General features: G+C 46.8%; 1 protein-coding gene and 1 long non-coding RNA gene across 2 annotated transcripts in view; one reads left to right on the top strand and one right to left on the bottom strand.

The window, feature by feature from the left end:
- The window catches only part of LOC140460054 (uncharacterized), a 137,724-nt gene that overhangs the window by 58,096 nt on the left and 60,623 nt on the right, over positions 1–19,005 (top strand). The window lies entirely within an intron of this gene.
- Positions 663–5,979, bottom strand: LOC140460961 (uncharacterized). Its single transcript, XR_011954423.1, has 2 exons — positions 5,796–5,979; positions 663–2,515 (listed from the first exon to the last, which is right to left on the bottom strand). It is a non-coding gene; the product is annotated as an uncharacterized lncRNA (long non-coding RNA).

The following is a 19,005-nucleotide window of genomic DNA, read 5'->3' as shown; positions in this document are numbered from 1 at the left end:
TTTGTAAATTCCTACTTTGGAAATAGAACCAGTCTGATTCAAGATTGGGATACAGACAGACTCAAACCTCACACATTTCATTGTTGTCTGTACTGAGATGAAACCTATTTATATAAAACATTAAGTCATCTCGAGAATCTGACTTCAAAGACTTTCTGGGATTTACACATTAATGAACTAAAACTTGCAACCTATTCTAAAAGACAAAAGACTTCACAACAATCTAGGTTTGTTCAATATATCCGATCAGTTGCACTATCCTGTGATCTTTTGCGATAAATTCTGTCTTATGATCCTGCTCCACAGCTTCCTGATGAAGGAGCAGCGCTCCGAAAGCTAGTGGTTCCAAATAAACCACGATAACCTGATGTGTGATTTTTGAACTTGATCCAACCCAGTCCATCTCTGGCTCCTCCATATCATTTCGAGTGAAGGCAGCCCCACCTCCCGGTGCTGCCAGGAAACTTTACAATGCTGAGGAAATGATGCAGGACCTGCACTCATGACAAATTTACAATTCCTAACGATACTAGCTACTCATTCACTGCTCCATCTGATACATGACATTGGAAACTTAGCGCAGGAGGCTGAAAGAAATGAGCAGCTTTAAAACAAAAACCTCTTGGAGCTCAAAGCTTTCAATGAAAGTCTGAGCCCAGTGGTAAGTTCAGGTAACCTTTATCAAGACCCAACTTTATTACAGCTTCAGATCCCCCCAGCAAAAAGGCGTAGAAAAAGTAGCTTTTTTAAAAAAAAACAGCTCAAGGTCAAAGAGTACACAGTCCCCCCACCCCCAACTTTCTTTACTATTAGTCAGCACCAAGTTATCCCTTTGGAACTGGATCCTTGGTACAGCCTTAACCTATAGGAAGTATTGCCTCACTCAGCAATTTCAACCCAGACCCTGTATCCAAGTAAGTTTCTCCCTGTTCATTTCTGCAGGTGGGGGAGTCAACCACACTGCTGTGGGTTTGGAGTCACATGTAGGCCAGCTCGGGTAAAGGATGGGACGATTGAATGAACCCTTTCCCACACGGCAGTTTCCTTTCCTAAAAAGGACATGAGTGAATCAGATGGGGGTTCTCATGCCCCCGCCCCCAAAAATGGTTTCATCGTTAGATTCCGAACTCCAGACTTCTGACCGAATTCCAATTCCGCCATCTGCCACGACGGGATTCAAACCCAGGGGTCCAGTCAATAATGGGACTCTGCCATTGCTCCTTCAATCCCCCTGCCATGGCATGTGAACTCGCTGGTGCCTCTGCAGGTGGGAAGAGCGGGTGAATCCCTTCCCACACTGAGAGCAGGTGAATGGCCACTCCCCAGTGTGGACCCGCTGGTGGGTCAGCAGGGTGGAGGCCTGTGTAAAGCCCTTCCCACACTCAGGGCAGCTGAAGGGTCTCTCCCCTGTGTGGACCCGCTGGTGCTTCAGTCTGTCGGAGGAATTGCTGAAGGCTTTCCCGCACTCGGGGCAGGTGAAGGGCTTCTCCCTGGTGTGGACCCGCCGGTGGGTCAGCAAGGTGGAGGCGTGGGTAAAGCCCTTCCCACACTCGGGGCACCTGAAGGGCTTCTGCCCCGTGTGGACCCGCTGGTGCTTTAGCCTGTCGGAGGAATTGCTGAAGGCCTTACCGCACCCGGGGCAGCTGAAGAGCCTCTCCCCCGTGTGGACCCGCTGGTGCCTCAGCAGGGCGGAGGAATTGCTAAACACCTTCCCACACTCAGGGCAGCTGAAGGGCCTCTCCCCCGTGTGGATCCGCTGATGCCTCAGCAGGGCTGAGGAATTGCTGAAGGCCTTCCTGCATTCGGTGCAAAGGAACGGCCTTTCCCCGGTGTGGACCTGCTGGTGGGTCAGCAGACTGGAGGCCTGGGTAAAGCCCTTCCCGCATTTGGGACAGCTGAAGGGTCTCTCCCCTGTGTGGACCCGTTGGTGCTTCAGCAGGTCAGAGGAATTGCTGAAGGCCTTACCGCACTCTGTGCAGGGGAACGGCCTCTCCCTGGTGTGAGTGCGCCGATGAGTCTCCAGGGCAGATGGGAAATGGAAACTTTTCCCACAGTCACCACACTGACATGGTTTCTCTACGGGACAGGATCCCTCAGGTTTCTCCATGGCCAAAACTTCAGCTGCGCACAAACATGTGTAGAGCCCCTCCCTGCCTTGGATTCCTCTTTCCAGGTCATACAACTATTTCTGGCTCCACACTCAGTGTACTGCAACCATACGGTCTCTCATCCAGTCCCACTGATTCTGAAAACATATAGAAGCAGGAACCAAAAAGCTTTGCTCCTTCTCACAGAATCACAGTCGAAAATTGTTGTGTTCCCAATGGATTGAGTGACTGTCAGACATTGACATCAAAGTGAGGACTGCAGACACTGGACACTCAGTGTTGAAAAGTGCAGTGCTGGAAAAGCACAGCAGGTCAGGCAGCATCCAAAGAGCAGGAGAGTCGATGATTCAAGCATAAGCCCTTCATCTGTTGATTTTGAAACTTCTGTCTTCAGATCTTCAAATACTCTGGAAAAAAAAATTACAAAAGTCATCACTGTCAGTGCAGGGTAGAAATTCAGAACAAGCAACTCTACTTTCTGCAGAACGTTCTTTTCTTTTGTTATTCCACAAAATTGAAAGCATCATCCCACTCTCACTCTCACTCCCCCTCTGTTCTCACTCCACTCTAATTCTCCTGAAGGTGCTGATTCAGGATCTTACAGGGGCAGAAAAGCAAAAATGTCAAGACTGACATCTCTCTGAATTTTGGATAGCTCCACCTGAAAGTTAGTTTCTTTCCCAACACTGGAATACTGCTGAGAGTGAGCAGATCTGATTTTGGGAAGCAAAAACCGTCAATTCAGGGTGAACCTGCAATGCAGCTTCTTGACGAACAATGAGACATGAAATGGTTAACGTCCCCAGGAAGGGGGAGAAAACGAGACATCAAGGTATTGACACCGACACCAGAGAGAAAGTGAACATGCCGACCAGATATCCAGAATCAATCTAGGCCTATTTGCCAGCACTTGGCCTATACTCCTATAACCCCTTCCTATTCATATACCCATCCAGATGCCTTTTAAATGTTGTGATTGTACCAGCCCCCACCACTTCCTGTAGCAGCTTGTTCCTTACACACACCACCCTCTGAATGAAAAGGTTGCCCCTTATGTCCCTTTTAAACCTTCCCTTCCCCACCCCACCCTTAACCTATTACCCTTACATTCTGGAGTATCCCATCTCAAGGAAAAGACCTTGACTATTTACCCTATCCATGCCTCTCATGATTTTATCAACTTCAGCCTCCAGCGCAGAAGGGGGAAACAGCCCCAGTCCGCTTGGCCTCTCCCTATCACTCAAACCCTCCAACCCTGGCAACATCCTTGTAAATTCTTTCTGAACCCTTTCAAGTTTCACAACATCCTTCTGATAGGACTGAGACCAGAACAGCACACAACATTCCAAAAGTGGCTATGGTTCTGCTGAACAATGGCAATTTAATTCCAAAATATTAATTTCTTCGTGAGAAGGGAATAATTGGAATTGTAGCTGTAAGAGGTCTCTTGCAGAAGAGTGAAGAACCAAGTGAGAGAACTTTCCATTAAAATGGAGAGGAACAGAGGTGATTCTGAGACTGGGGACTTATATCTAAAGCAAGGAAATTACAATGGCAGAGGCACAAACAGGTCACAATAAATGAGGTAACACGATTGAAAGAAATGACAAACATTTAAAGAGCACCTGGAGGAACTGCAACAGTTGTCCATTCCTGTCTGAAAAAATAAAACACAGAAGGTGGCACAGCCACGGCTAACAAGGGACATGATGGATAGGACGAGATCCAAAGAAGTGGCGTACAAATTGGCTAAAAATAAAGTACCAGATCTGAAGACTGCGAGCAGTTCAGGTTTCAACAAAAGGATTGATCAAAAGGGGACAATGGGTATGTGAAGATAAAAAAAGATTAGAGAAAACAATAACAACTAGAACAGGCAAAGTTCTCATGTGGAACAAAGGGATGGCAGACCAATTAACCACATATGTTGCTTCGATCATCACAAAGGAGGACACAGGTAACATCCCCAAAATGTTGGGGAACACATGGTCCACTGAGAGCAGAAATGAAGGAAATGAGTAGTTGTGGGGAAATGGTGTTGGGGCAATTGATAGGATTAAAAGTTTACAAATCCCGGTGCTGGTAACCCACACCCCAAACTATGGTCCGAGGTCATGCAATTGGCAAATCTTGGGCTGATCTTAGCAGAACTATTTAATGGTAAGGTCCTACGGAGTGTTGCTGAACAAAGTGACCTTGGAGTGCAGGTTCATAGCTCCTTGTAAGTAGAGTTGCAGATAGATAGGATAGTAAAGAAGGTGTTTGGTATGCTTTCCTTTATCGGTCAGAGTACTGAGTACAGGAGTTGGGAGGTATTGTTTGCGGCTGTACATGACATTTGTTGGATCAATTTTGGAATATTGCATGCAATTCTGGTCTCCTTCCTATCAGAAGGATGTATGAACCTTGAAAGGGTTCAGAAAAGATTTACAAGGATGATGCCAGGGTTGAGGGATTTGAGCTATAGGGAGAAGTTAACAGTCTGGCGGTTTTCCGTGGAGAGTCAAACACTAAGGGGTGACTTTCTAAAGGTTTATAAAATGATGAGGTGCACGGATAGAATAAATAGACAAAGTCTTCTCTCTGGGGTGGGGGAGTCGATAACTACTGAACATAGGTTTAGGATGAGAGGGAAAAGATTTAAAGGAGAACGAAGGGGCAACTTTTTCATGCAGAGAGTGGTAAGTGTATGGAATGAGCTGCTGGAGGATGTGGAGGAGGCTATTGTAATTCCAACATTTAAAAGGCATCTGGATGGGTATATGAATAGGAAGAGTTCGGAGGGATATGGGCCAGTGCTGGCTCAAGTTAACCCTCCTCCTGTATTGAATTTCCAATCTATCTTCATCATGTCTTTCCTCCACTCCTGGCGTTCTCTTTTCTCCTGTCTACAAACTGAAAATAACATCAACACATCAATGCTCTCCTGGCCACTGCGATCTTGGAAGTACCCAGCGCCACAAATGATCAGATTCATTCACCACAAATTTAGGGCGGCACGGTGGCACAGTCGTTAGCACTGTTGCCTCACAGTGCCAGAGACCCGGGTTCAATTCCCACCTCAGGTGACTGTCTGTGTGGAGTTTGCACACTCTCCCCGTGTCTGCGTGGGTTTCCTCCGGGTGCTCCGGTTTCCTCCCACAGTCCAAAGATGTGTAGGTCAGGTGAATTGGCCATACTAAATTGCCCGTAGTGTTGGGTGAAGGGGTAGATGTAGGGGTATGGGTGGGTTGCGCTTCGGCGGGTCGGTGTGGACTTGTTGGGCCGAAGGGCCTGTTTCCACGCTGTAAGTAATCTAATCTAAAATTCATAGTCCGCCTTCGTGTCATTCTAGATCTCTCTCTCTCCCTCCCTCCCAATCCCTTTTCCTGTCTGAAGGCCACACAGACCAAGCTCAGGACCAGGTCTCTGAGTGAAATGAGGAAATTCTAGTTGAATGACACCAACTGTCATTTCTCTCCCGGAAATGACGACTGATGGTGCCCTCACCAAGATGGCCGCCCGCGCTCCCTGCCCCAAGTCAACATGTGCCTTATCCTTACAATGATGGCGCCCTGTTGCCCGGGCAACACGAGAGCTCCTCCGGCGGTGAAGTGGGTCTGGGGAGGTTTTATTCACGGCCTCAGGCCTCCCTCTAGGAGTTTATAAACTCCCCAGTCTCCCTCCTCCCGCGGTTTCCAATCCTACCCTGTCTCACTGTCTCCTCTCCCCGGGATGTTTATGAAACCTGTTCCTGTTCTGAAGAAGGATCACTGGACCCGAAACGCCTCGTCGATTTCTCTCGACAGGCGCTGCCGGACCTGCTCAGCTTTTCCAGCGATTTCTGTTCTTGTTCCTTCAGCCGCCGGCGCCATTTCGCTCACACTCACCGCACGCATGCGCACTGCCAGGGCCCCATAGAGAGGTTTCTCGATCGCATGGGATCGTGGGAATTGAAGCCGCCATTAATATCATGAAATCCAGTATCCCATATGCCTTCTTAATTGTCCTATTCATGTGTTAATGAAGTACACGTCAGAGGCAAATCTTTCAGCGATTTTAGATTTATGCATTGAGTGGAACACTACAGGTGTTTAACTCTAAACTCTAGTTCCAAGTCAGTGTCAGTATAATCACTCTTTATCTGTTCTCAAATAAGCACCGAATCAATGCTCTTCATCTGACCCTTCTTAACGTTGATTTTCTTTAGTTTGCAGATTCCAACCCGCTGTTTCAATAATTTATTAAAATCTATTTCTGGTACATGGGCGTCGCTGGCTGGCCAGCATTTGGTTCTTGACAATGTGATGGTGAGCTGCCTTCTTGAACCTTTGCAGTCCACATCCTGTACGGTGACCCACAATGTCTTGAGGGAAGGAATTCCAGGATTTGGACCAGTGACACTGAATGAAAAGTAATACATTTCCAAGTCAAGATTTGAGTTGCTTGGAGGGGTACTTGCAAGAGGTTGTGTTCCCATGTATCTGTTTTCCTGGTCCTTCTAGATGGAAGTGGTTGTTAGTTTGAAAGGCAATTTGTAAGGTGCTTTGGTAAATTTTTGCAGTGCGTCTTGTAGATACTACACACTACTGCTTCTGAACAGTGGATATGGTACCAAGTAAGCAGGCAACATTGACCTGGATGGTATGAAGCGTTTCAAATACAGTTGAAGCTGCAACCCCATCCAAGCTAGTGGGGAGTATTCCATTACACTGCTGACTTGTGGCTTGTAGAAATTGGAACACGTTTTGGAGAGTCAGGAGGTGAGTTACTCACTGCAGTATTTCTGGCCTCTGACCTGCTCTTGTAGCCACTGTGTATATATGGTTCATCACGTTGAGTTTCTGTTCAATGGTAAACCCCAAGGCTGTTGATCGTGGGGTACTTAGTGACAGTGACATTGTTGATATAACAGGTCCGCGGTCAAATTATCTCTTTTGGGGATGAGTCATTGTGTGACATTTGCATGGCATTCATGTTACTTGCCACTCATCAGCCCATTGGATATGGTTAAGATCTTGTAGCATTTCAAACTGAACTGCTTCAGTTTATGAGGAGTTGTTTATAGTGCTGCACATCTGCAATTATTGCAACATCTCAACTTCTGAACTTATGATGGAGGAAGGTCATTGATGAAGATGGTTTGGCCTATGAACTCCTGCAGAGTTGTCCTGAAGCCGAGATGACTGACCTCCACAAACCATAGCCATCTATCCATGTGCTAGGTATGACTTAACAATTAAGACATACAAAACTAATTGAAGGAACAGGTATGAGACAACCCTCTTCATGGTGTCTCCAGTGCAGGTTTTTCTGTTCCCAAAACAATCTGATAAATGTTGACATTCGTCAGCCTTTTGATCTTGGCAGTTTCCTTACTCTCCAACATTTGTTTCACATTAGCAAGTTGAATTCTTCTGCATTTTTCAGGAAAATGTTTTACAGAAGGTAACATTCTTAATATCTGTGTAATGTTCTGTGGGAAAACTGTCTATAGTCCACCAGTTGGAGGAAATTTCTCTGAAAAGGTTTGTCAAATGCCCTGCTTCCACAAGACCCAGTGTTCCCAAGGTTGAAGTACTTTTAACAGCCCTTTTATATTTTCCAGAATTCCCATGATAGGAGACATGTGCCACTTATACCCACCACAAATCTCCTACAACTGGGTGCACTACAAAAGTCCGGCAGGAGGATTATCAGTAGAATGGTCTGGTTTCATTCATAGAGTTATAGACATCTAGAGACACGCTGCACGGAAACAGGTCCTTTGGTTGAACGCATCCATGCTGACCAGATGTCCCAAGCTGACCCAGTCCCAGGTTCCGGCCTTTGGCCCATATCCCTCCCAGGTGCCTTTTCAATATTGTACTTGTACCCACCTCCACCACTTCCCTGGCAGCTTGTACGACCACCACCACCACCACCACAAGAAGACTGTCCTTGAGGTCACTTATTCCCTTCTTGCTACCCACAGTACCTCCTTTCCGTTCGCCCCCCCACCCTCAGCATCCCCTGTCCATCCACAGCTCCTCCTGTCCATTTCCACCCTGCTACCCACAGTGCCCCATGTCCATTTCCCTCTCCCCGCCCTCTGACCCCATCTATCCTCCCTCTCTCCCCTCACCCTCCGCTCTCCATCCCTCTGTTCCCTGTCTATTCTCTCTCCACCAACTCTCTGCTGCCCATTCTTCCACCGCCCCACCCTCTCCTTGTCACTCATTCTCCCTCTCCACCCATCCTCTTCCCCCGTCCATTCTCTGTGTCTCCTCACATTCTGCACCCCACACCATTCTCTCTCGTGCCCCCCCCCCAACACTCTACCCCCACATTCTCCCTCTCAGACCCTTCCCCCCATTCTCTGGGTCCCCCACGCTCTGCCCTGCAGGCCTTTCTCTCCCCCCCAAAGTCCTTCTCCTCTCCCTCACCCTCTGCTCCCCCGTCCATTCTCTCTCTCTGTTCTCCACAGCTCCACCCAGCCCCCGTCCATTCTCTCTATTCTCCCAGCCCCCGTCCATTCTCTTTCTGTTCTCCCCAGCCCCACCCTCTAGCCCCCATCAATGAGAGGAAGGAATCTGGTTGATGGCAGGGAGGAGGAGGAGCTCGAAAGATAGGGAGCTTATTTGAAATTGAGTTCCCCAATGTTGAGTCCTCCCAACTCTACGCAGCCCGGGCGGAAGATGAAATGTTGTTCCCAATTTTACAGTTTGATTCATTGTGGTAAGGGAGGAGGCCAAAGATGGTTATGTCAGAAAGGGAGTGGGAAGGGGAATTAAAATGGCTGGTAACTGGGTGGTCCGGTCGGAATGTGCGGGCCCAGGCACGATGCTGTTCTCCAAGTCTCCCCAATGTAGAGAAGTCCACAATTGGCAAACACATGGCAAATGCAGTACCACAATGTAAAATTATAGCCTCTGCTGTGAAAAAAAAGCAGAAAGGAGGTGTATTGTTTAAATGGTGATGTATTGGGATGTGGAGAAAGTGAGGACTGCAGATGCTGGAGATCAGAGTCGAAAAGTGTGGCACTGGAAAAGCACAGCAGGTCAGGCAGCATTCAAGGAGTAGGAGAGTTGACGTTTTGGGCATGAGCCCTTCATCAGGAATGATGTGTGAATGTAATTGAAACCAGTCAATACCAGTTGTCAGACAGGGGCAGCAAGCAATCAGCAAGGCAAGTGGTATTTTTACAAGAGGAATTGAGTTCCGAAGTGGGATGTCTTCCTGCAGTTAGGGGGGTCATTGAGTGTATTCAAGGCTGAGTTTGTCTGATTTTTGAACAACAAATAAGTGGATGTTTATGGGGGAAGGCAAGGAAATGATTTTAGAACAGTTTCAGTCCAACTAGTCCATGCTGACTATGTTTTCAAACTAAATTAGTCCGAGCTGCCTGTGTTTGGCCCATATCCCTCCAAACATTTCCTATTCATGTACTTGTCCAAATTTCTTTAAAACGTTGTTACGGTACCTGCATCCTTCCTCTGGACATTTATTCCACATACAAACTACGCTCTGTGTTTTTTAAAACAAACTGGTGCCCCTCATGTCTTTTTAAAATCTTTCTCCACTCACTGTCAAACTTTGCTCCCTAATCTTGAAACCACCCGAGAGAAAGAAGACCCGCCGTTCACCTCATCTATATCCTTCATGCTTTTATAAACCTCTATAAGGTCACCTCGCAGCCTGCTGTGTTCCAGTGAAAAAGTCCCAGCCTATCCACTTCGATGTAGTTAGATTCATATCCAGTTATGATCTGTTCAATGCTTATGCAGGCTCAAAAAACCAAATGGCCGACTTCTGTTCCCAGTTCTCACTCTGTGTGCAGGACAGCAAGAGACTATAAGACATAGGAGCAGAGAGTAGGCCATTCAGCCCATCAAGTCTGCTCATACCATTCAATTGTTGCTCATAGGTTTCTCAATCCCATTCTCTTGCTTTCTCTCCATAACCCTCGATCCCCTTGGTACTCAAGAACATATGTCTCAGTCTTAAATATACTCAGTGACCTAGCCTCTGCAACCTTCTGTGGCAATGAATTCCATAGATTCACCACTATCTGGCTGAAGAGTTTTATGCTTATCTATGTTCTAAAAGGCCTTCTCTTTACTCTGAAGCTGTGCCCTCGGGCCCGAGTCTCTAATACCAACGGAAACATCTTCCCAACGTCCACTGTATCCAGGCCATTCAGTATTCTCTGTGTTTCAATTAGATCTCTCCTGAGTGTGGGCCTGTTAGTCAGCATGAAGCAGACCCTTCAGGATGAGGTACAGCAGGGATTAGGTTCAGCAAATGGAAAGAGAGTATGTGGGATGGAGATTTTCAGCTTCTAGGGAATAAGAGAGGAAAGAGAGTTCATTATAAATTAGATTTGTTCAGGTGGGCAAATGGGCCGAGGAGTGGCAGATGGAGTTTAATTTAGAGAAATGAGAGGTGCTGCATTTTGCAGCTGTATAAGACATTGTTTAGGCCACTTTTGGAATACTGTGTTCAGTTCTGGTCTCCCTGCTATAGCAAAGTGGTTGTGAAACTTTGGAATTGGTTGGAGAAGATATACAAGGCTGTTCCCATGCTTGTGACCTATAGTGAGATGCTGAAGAGGCCAGGGATATTTTCCATGGAGAATTGGAGGCTATGGGGTGATCTTATAGATGTTTATGAGGGGCATGGATAGGGTAAATAGCCAAGCACTTTTCCCCAGGGTAGGGGAGTCCAAATCTAGAGGGCATATGTTTGAGGTGAAAGGGGAATGTTTTAAAAGGGACGTGACCAGCAAGGTTTTCGTGCAGAGGATGGTGCAACAAACTACCAGATAATGACAACATTTAAAAGGCATCTGGATAGGTACATGAATAGGAAGGATTTAGAGGGATATGGGCCAAATGCGACTAGGTTAATTTAGAATATTTGGTTGGCATAACAAGCTGGGCTGAAGGGTCTGTTTCCATGCTTTATAACTCTAATCAGCTTTGCTGAAAGCAGGAGAGTCAGAGCACTTTCAGAGCAGTTTTGCCCTTACTGGGAGCAATACACAATAGGTGCAGGAGTAGGCCATTCTGCCCTTCGAGCCTGCACCACCTTTCAATATGATCATGGCTGATCATCCTTAATCAGTATCCTGTTCCTGCCTTAGCTCCATAAACCTTGATTCCACTATCATTGAGAGCTCTATCCAACTCTTTCTTAAATGAATCCAGAGACTGGGAGTCCACTGCCCTCTGGGGCAGAGCATTCCACAAGGCCACCACACTCTGGGTGAAGAAGTTTCTCCTCATCTCTGTCCTCAATGGTCTACTCCGTATTTTTAAGCTGTGTCCTCTGGTTCGGCACTCACCCATCAGCGGAAACATGTTTCCTGCCTCCAGAGTGTCCAATCCTTTAATAATCTTATATGTCTCAATCAGATCCCTTCTAAACTCAAGGGTATATCAGCCCAGTTGTTCCAACCTTTCAGCGTTAGGTAGTCCCGCCATTCAAGGAATTGACTTTGTGAACCTACGCTGCACTCCCTCAATAGCCAGAATGTCTTTCCTCAAATTTGGAGACCAGAACTGCACACAGTACTCCAGGTGTGGTCTCACCAGGGCCCTGTACAGCGGCAGAAGCACCTCTTTGCTTCTATTTTTTTTTCTCTTGCACGTACACACACACAGAGGCACAGTCACACACTGATCCAATCTCCAAAAGGAAGGAAACACCCGAGTGGGCAGTGACAAGCAGTGGCCCTTCACATTAAAGGGCAATGCTGTGTGACCTCTTTGCTTCTATACTCAATTCCTCTTGTTATGAAGGCCAGCATGCTATTAGCCTTCTTCACTACCTGCTGTACCTGCATGCTTACCTTCATTGACTGGTGTACAAGAACACCCAGATCTCTTTGTACTTCCCCTTGACGTAAATTGATTCCATTTAGATAGTAATCTGCCTTCCTATTCTTGCCACCAAAGTGGATAACTATACATTTATCCACATTAAACTGCATCTGCCATGCATCTGACCACTCACCTAACCTGTCCAGGTCACCCTGTAATCTCCTAACATCCTCCTTGCAATTCTCCCTGCCACCCAGCTTTGTATCATCAGCAAATTTGCTAATGTTATTACTCATACCATCTTCTATATCATTAATATATATTGTAAAAAGCTGCAGTCCCAGCACTGATCCCTGCGGTACCCCACTGGTCACTGCCTGCCATTTCAAAATGGAGCCATTTATCACTACTCTTTGTTTCCTGTCAGCCAACTAACTAACTTTCAATCCAAGTTAGTACTTTTCCCTCAATAGCATGTGCCCTAATGTTGCTCAATAACCTCCTATGTGGGACTTTATCAAAAGCTTTCTGAAAGCCCAGGCACACTACATCTACTGGATCTCCCTCATCCATCTTCAGAGTTACATCCTCAACAGATTCCAGAAGATTAGTCAAGCATGACTTACCCTTCATAAATCCATGCTGACTCTGACCTATTCTGTTACTACTATCCAGATGTGTCGTAATTTCATCCCCTATAATACACTCCAGCATCTTTCCCACCACTGAGGTCAGACTAACTGCTCTATAATTTCCTGTTTTCTCTCTCCCACCTTTCTTAAAAATGGTTCAAAACTAGCCACCCTCCAATCCGCAGGAACTGATCCCGAATCTATCGAACTCTGGAATATAATCGCCAATGCATTCACGATTTCTGGAGCCACCTCCTTCAGTACCCTGGGATGTAGACCATCAGGCCCCGGGGACTTATCAACCTTCAGACCTAACAGTCTCTCCAACACCAATTCCTGGCAAATATAAATTCCCTTAAGTTCAGGTCCTTCAGCCACTGTTACTTCAGGGAGATTGCTTGTGTCTTCCCCAGTGAACACAGATCTGAAGTACCAATTCAATTCTTCTGCCATTTCTTTGTTCCTCGTAATATATTCCCCTTTCTTCAAGGGCCCAATTTTAGTCTTAACCATTTTTTTGCCTTTCAAATACCTAAAAAAGCTTTACTATCCTCCTTTATATTTTTGGCCAGTTTACCTTCGTACCTCATTTTTTCTCTGCGTATTTCCTTCTTAGTAATCCTCTGTTGTTCTTTAAAAGCTTCCCAGTCCCCCGTTTTCCCACTTATCTTTGCTATGTTATATTTTTCTCTTTTAACTTTATATGTTTCTTAACTTCCCTCATCAGCCACGGCCACCCATGCCTCCTCCTAGGATCTTTCTTCCTTTTTGGAATGAACTGATCCAGAATCTTCTGCATTATACACAGAAATATCTGCCATTGTTCCTCCACTGTCATCCCTGCCAAGGTATTGCACTATTGAACTTTGGCCAGCTCCTCCCTCATAGCTCCATGGTTCCCTTTATTCAACAGAAATACTGTCACTTCCGATTGTACCCTCTCCCTCTCAAATTGCAGATTGAAGCGTATTGTATTATGGTCACTACTTCCCAATGGCTCCTTCACTTCGAGGTCCCTGATCAATTCTGGTTCGTTGCACAGAACAAGTTACAGTGAAATCTTTAATTTGTGGGACAGCAACTGAGTGAATGAGTACATCCAGAATTTTAGTGGAAAGTGGGAATTCATTGCACTGTGGGGATGAAGTGCTTTACCGGCAGTAAGTACAGTTTGCTGAGTGGGGTGCTAAGTGAAGGGTTAGGTGGGTTTTTGTTTTAAACTGCTCATTTCTTTCAGCCTCCAACATTGTATTTCCACTGCTGTACATCAGAAGGAGTGAATCAGTCACTGTTATCATTAGAAACCTTACGGTTTTCAGTACCTCAGGTATTACATTGTTTTTAAAGTTTGGGAGAAGATTTGTAGCTCGGGTGCTCATTGTTGTGGTTCTGTTCGCCGAGCTGGGAATTTGTCTTGCAAACGTTTCGTCCCCTGTCTAGGTGACATCCTCAGTGCTTGGGAGCCTCCTGTGAAGCGCTTCTGTGCTGTTTCCTCCGGCATTTATAGTGGCCTGTCTCTGCCGCTTTGGGTTGTCAGTTCCAGCTGTCCGCTGTAGTGGCCTGTATATTGGGTCCAGGTCAATGTGTTTGTTGATAAAGTCTGTGGATGAGTGCCATGCCTCTAGGAATTCCCTGGCTATTCTCTGTTTGGCTTGCCCTATAATGGTAGTGTTGTCCCAGTCGAAGTCATGTTGCTTGTCGTCTGTGTGTGTGGCTACTAAGGATAGCTGGTCGTGTCGTTTCGTGGCTAGTTGGTGTTCATGGATACGGATCGTTAACTGTCTTCCTGTTTGTCCTATGTAGTGTTTTGTGCAGTCCTTGCATGGGATTTTTGTAAACTACATGAGTTTTGCTCATGTTGGGTATCAGGTCCTTTGTTCTGGTGAGTTGTTGTCTGAGCGTGGCTGTTGGTTTGTGTGCTGTTATGAGTCCGAGTGGTCGCAGTAGTCTGGCTGTCAGTTCAGAAATGCTCCTGATGTATGGTAGCGTGGCTAGTCCTTTAGGTTGCGGCATGTCCTCGTTACATTGTTTCCTGAGCATTTTAAAGTTTACTGACAGCAGCGGGGTTTGGGCCGTATTCACTGGAAACGATTAAGCAGACAGATAACGCACATACGAGAGGGCAGAGTGGGACTTGTCTTTTGATTTGGTGGAAGGTGGGAGATTCTGCGCGCTGAGATCCGGGGCAAACACGACTGCAATAAATCATTCAATCTCTACAGTGTGGAAGTAGGCCATTCAACCCCTCTGAAGAGCATGCCATCCAGACGCACCCCCACCAGCTCCCTGCCTTGTCTAGTAGTTTCTGCTGGTGGATGAGAATCGGCCATAAAATTAGGGGGAGTAGATTTAAGGAAGAGCTGTTATTCCCGGAGAGTAGTGAAGGGTGAGGGTGGATTGGCCATGCTAAATTGCCCCACATGGTCCAGGGATGCACAGATTAGGGTGGATTCGCCATGTTAAATTACCCATAGTGCCCAGGTATGTGCAGGTGAGGTATATTCGGGGGGTAAGTATCGGGCAGGAGAGGAAAGGGAATGGATGTGGGTGGGTTACCCTTCGGAGGGTCGGTGTGGTCTCATTGGGCCGGGTGACCTGCTTCTACATTGTGCGGATTCTCTGAAGGGAAAGGATTTTTGCAAACTGCAGAGCAGTGCGGGCCGTCAATCCGGAGCAGGCGCAGTGCGGAGCAGCCGTTCGCCCCGCCCCTTCGTCTCGTCACGCCCTATCTCGTCGGCCGTCGCTCGACACTTGCTCCTCCCACTGTCCCGGCCGCACTCCGCCTCCGTCCCCGCCTCTCGCTCCACCCAGTCGCCCCGCCCCTGACCCCAATCGTCTCTGCGCCCGATCGCTCCTCCCCCTCCCCGCTGTACGCTCCTCCCCTTCCTGTCTCTCCCTCTCCCGCATCGACCCATCGATGACGTCACAACGCGGAAGTGGCTCTGCTCGTTTCAGAGTAAAACCCTTTCGCTGGGCAACTGTTCAATCTAAGAGGGAGAAAATCTGTTCACTGGTAGGAACTTGAGTGAATCCAGGGAGGGAGCAGACTCTGCAAACTCAGGTATGTGTCTTAATTGTCCGGGTGAGGAGGGACGGAAGGGTAGGGTGGGGCTGTTTTCCCCAGCCCGCGCCAGAATCTCAGGGGTAACATTATAGGCTTTTATAAAATCATAAGGAGCATGGATAGGGTAAATAGACATGGTCTTTTCCTTTGGGTGGGGGAGTCCAGAACTAGAGGGTGATTGGTTTAGGGTGAGGGCGGCGGGGGAGGGGGCGTGGAGATTTAAAAGAGACCAAGAGAGGCAACTTTTTCACAAGGTTTGGGCGGGTGTGAGTGTGTGTACGGAATGACCTGCCAGAGAAAGTAGTGGAGGCCGGTACAATTACAGCATTTAAAAGGCATCTGGACGGGTGTATCAAAACGAACGGTTCAGAGGGCCAGGGAACACGTGCTGGCAAATGTGACTAGATTAATTTAGGATATCTGGTCAGCACAGAATAGTTTGACTGAAATGCCTGTGTCTGTTTCTGTGTGTATATCTCTATGATTCTGGCTTTCCACTAACATTTGCCACGTCTGTATGTTCAGTTACTCTCTCTCTGGTGTCGGTGTTAATACTTTGAAGTCTCATTATGCTCCCCTTCCCGGGGACATTAACCATTTCTTGAGGTTGTTCCTCAAGAAGCTGCATTGCAGGCTCATCCTGAAGTGGCACACTTTATTTTGCTTTCCAAATCAGACCTGCTCACTCTCAGCATTATGCCAATGACGTGAAAGATATTAACTTTCAGGTGGAGTTTCAGAGAGATAAGCCTTGACGTTTTTGCTTTTCTGCACCTGTAAAATCCTGAATCAGCACCTTCAGGAGAATTAGTTAAAGTGGAGTGAGAACAGAGGGGGAGAGAGAGAAAATGGGATGACGCTTTCAGTTTTGTGGAATAATAAAAGAAAAGAATGTTCTGCAGAAAGCAGAACTGACAGTGATGGCTTTATATTCTCTTTTTACAGCATTTGAAGATCTGAAGACAGAAGTTTCAAAATTAACTGTAATGTCAACTCTCCCGCTCCTCGGATGCGGCCTGATCTGCTGTGCTTTTCCAGTGCCATACTTTTTGACAGTGGCTCGTCAGAGTCAGCAGTCCTCACTTTGGTGTCAATGTCTGACGGTCACTCAATCCATCAGGACCACAACGATTTTTGACTGTGATTCTGTGAGAAGGAGCAAAGCTTTTTGGTTCCTGTTTGAGTACATTTCCTGTATCAGTGGGACTGGATGAGAGACCTACTGTTGCAGTGCACTGAGTGTGGAGCGTGTAACAGCTATACTGCCTGTTAAGAGGAAATCACGGTGCGAAGGGGCTCTACATGCGTTTGTGTGTGGCTGACGCTTCGGCTATGGAGAAATCTGAGGAATCCCGCCCTGTGGAGAAACCATGGAAGTGTGGTGACTGCGGGAAAGTCTTCTGTGTCCCATCTGCCCTGGAGACTCATCGGCGCAGTCACACCAGAGAGATGCCCTTCAGCTGCCCTGAGTGTGGGAAGGGCTTTACCCAGGCCTCTGCCCTGCGGACTCACCAGCGGGTCCACACAGGGGAGAGGCTGTTCCCATGTCCCGAGTGTGGGAAGGCCTTCAGCAATTCTTTCAACCTCCAGACCCACAAGCGACTCCACACTAGTGAGAGGCCATTTTCTTGCTCCAAGTGCAAGAGGGGGTTGAGACATTCCTCTGACCTGCTGACCCACTGGCGGGTCCACACGGGGGAGAGGCCCTACAGCTGCCCCGAGTGTGGGAAAGCCTTCAGCAATTCCTCCCACCTGCTGACTCACCAGCAGGCCCACACAGGGGAGAGGCCGTTCACCTGCCCCAAGTGCGGGAAGGGATTTAGTCAGGTGAGCAACTTGTGGAAGCACCAGCGTCTCCACACTGGGGAGAAGCCCTTCAGCTGCCCCAAGTGCTTGAACGCCTTCAGAAATTCCTCCATCCTGCTGAGACACCAGAGGGTTCACAGGGGAGTGGCCTTTCAGCTGCCCTGAGTGCAGGAGGGGGTTCAGCGATTCCTCCAATCTCCAGACCCAGAGTGGGTGAGTGTGAGGATTATGTGTGCTTTGACCTTGAGCTGTTTAAAAAGCAGCTACTTTTTCGATACCTTTTTTGCTGGAGGATCTGAAGCTTTAACAAAGTTGGGTCACAATAAAGATTACCTGAACTTACCGCGGGCTCAGACTCTCAATCAAAGTTTTGAGCTCCAAGAGGTTTTTTTGTTTTGAAGCTGTTCATTTCTTTCAGCCTCCTGCACTAAGTTTGCAATGTTGTGTATCAGATGGAGCAGTGAATGGGTAGCTAGTAGCATTAGAAATTGTAAATTTTTCAGGAGTGCAGGTACTGTGTTGTTTCATTGGCATTGTAAAGTTTACTGGGAGGTATGGGCTGTGTTCACTAGAAACCACTGGGGTGGATAAAGTTAAAAGTCACACAAGACCAGGTTATAGTCCAACAGGTTTATTCGGAAGCACTAGCTTTCGGAGCGCTGCTCCTTCCACAGGTAGCTGTGGAGCAGGATCATAAGACATAGATCTTAGAGCAAAATTCACAGTGTCATGCAACTGATATCTTTTAGAATGGGTTGCAGGTTTCGGTTCATTAATATGTTACTCCAAGAACAACATCTAAGTCATGTTCTTGAGATGACTTATGGTTTTATATTTTTTTTAAAAAGTGACATCTCAGCTCACACAATACATTAAAGTTGTGAGGTTCGAGTCTGTCAGTATCCCAATCTTGAATCAGACTAGTTCTGTTTTTAAAGTAGGAATATATAAAATATTACATGCATTGACTGCCTGTAGATTGTGTGCTTTGTGAGCAAAATTGAAAGTATCTGCAAATATCCTGCCAATAAAAATTCACTCCATAGAGTTGTGTGTGTGTGTGCGCGCGCATGTGAGTTTGTATGTGAGAGTGCATGTAAGAGTGTGTGCATGCTTGGTTGAGTGTGATGGAGTATAAGTCTGTGAGTGTGTGAGAGTGTTAGGGTGTGCGTATATGAGAGAGGTATGAATAAAAGCAAGGGGTTGCATTTTGCTAAAACGAGGAAGGACAGGGCTTGTATAGTTAAAACAGAGACGTAAGAGGGTTCAGATACATAGTGATGCAACCTGCAAAGAACTGGTAGACTGGATGGTTAAGAAGGCATTTAGCACCATTGCCACCCAGACCCACTCCCTTACTTCATATTTCTCATAGCTAATCCCCCCTACCTTGCATATCCTGAACAATAAGGGTAATTTAGCATGGCCAATCCAGCCTAACCTACACCCTAATCTAAAAACTACCTTCTCAAGAATGTAATTTAAATGCACAACATTTCGAAGAAAAATGTCTGTCTGACTCAACACTGGGACCCAGACAGAATTCACACCTATTGTTAGAAAAGTTCTGCATTTGAATGACTTTTTGAAAAGGTAATTAAAAACCAGTTCTG

This window comes from Chiloscyllium punctatum, chromosome 36, assembly GCF_047496795.1.
Source record: "Chiloscyllium punctatum isolate Juve2018m chromosome 36, sChiPun1.3, whole genome shotgun sequence".
Taxonomy (NCBI): Eukaryota; Metazoa; Chordata; class Chondrichthyes; order Orectolobiformes; family Hemiscylliidae; genus Chiloscyllium; species Chiloscyllium punctatum.
This window is presented reverse-complemented; position numbering and strand designations above follow the sequence as displayed.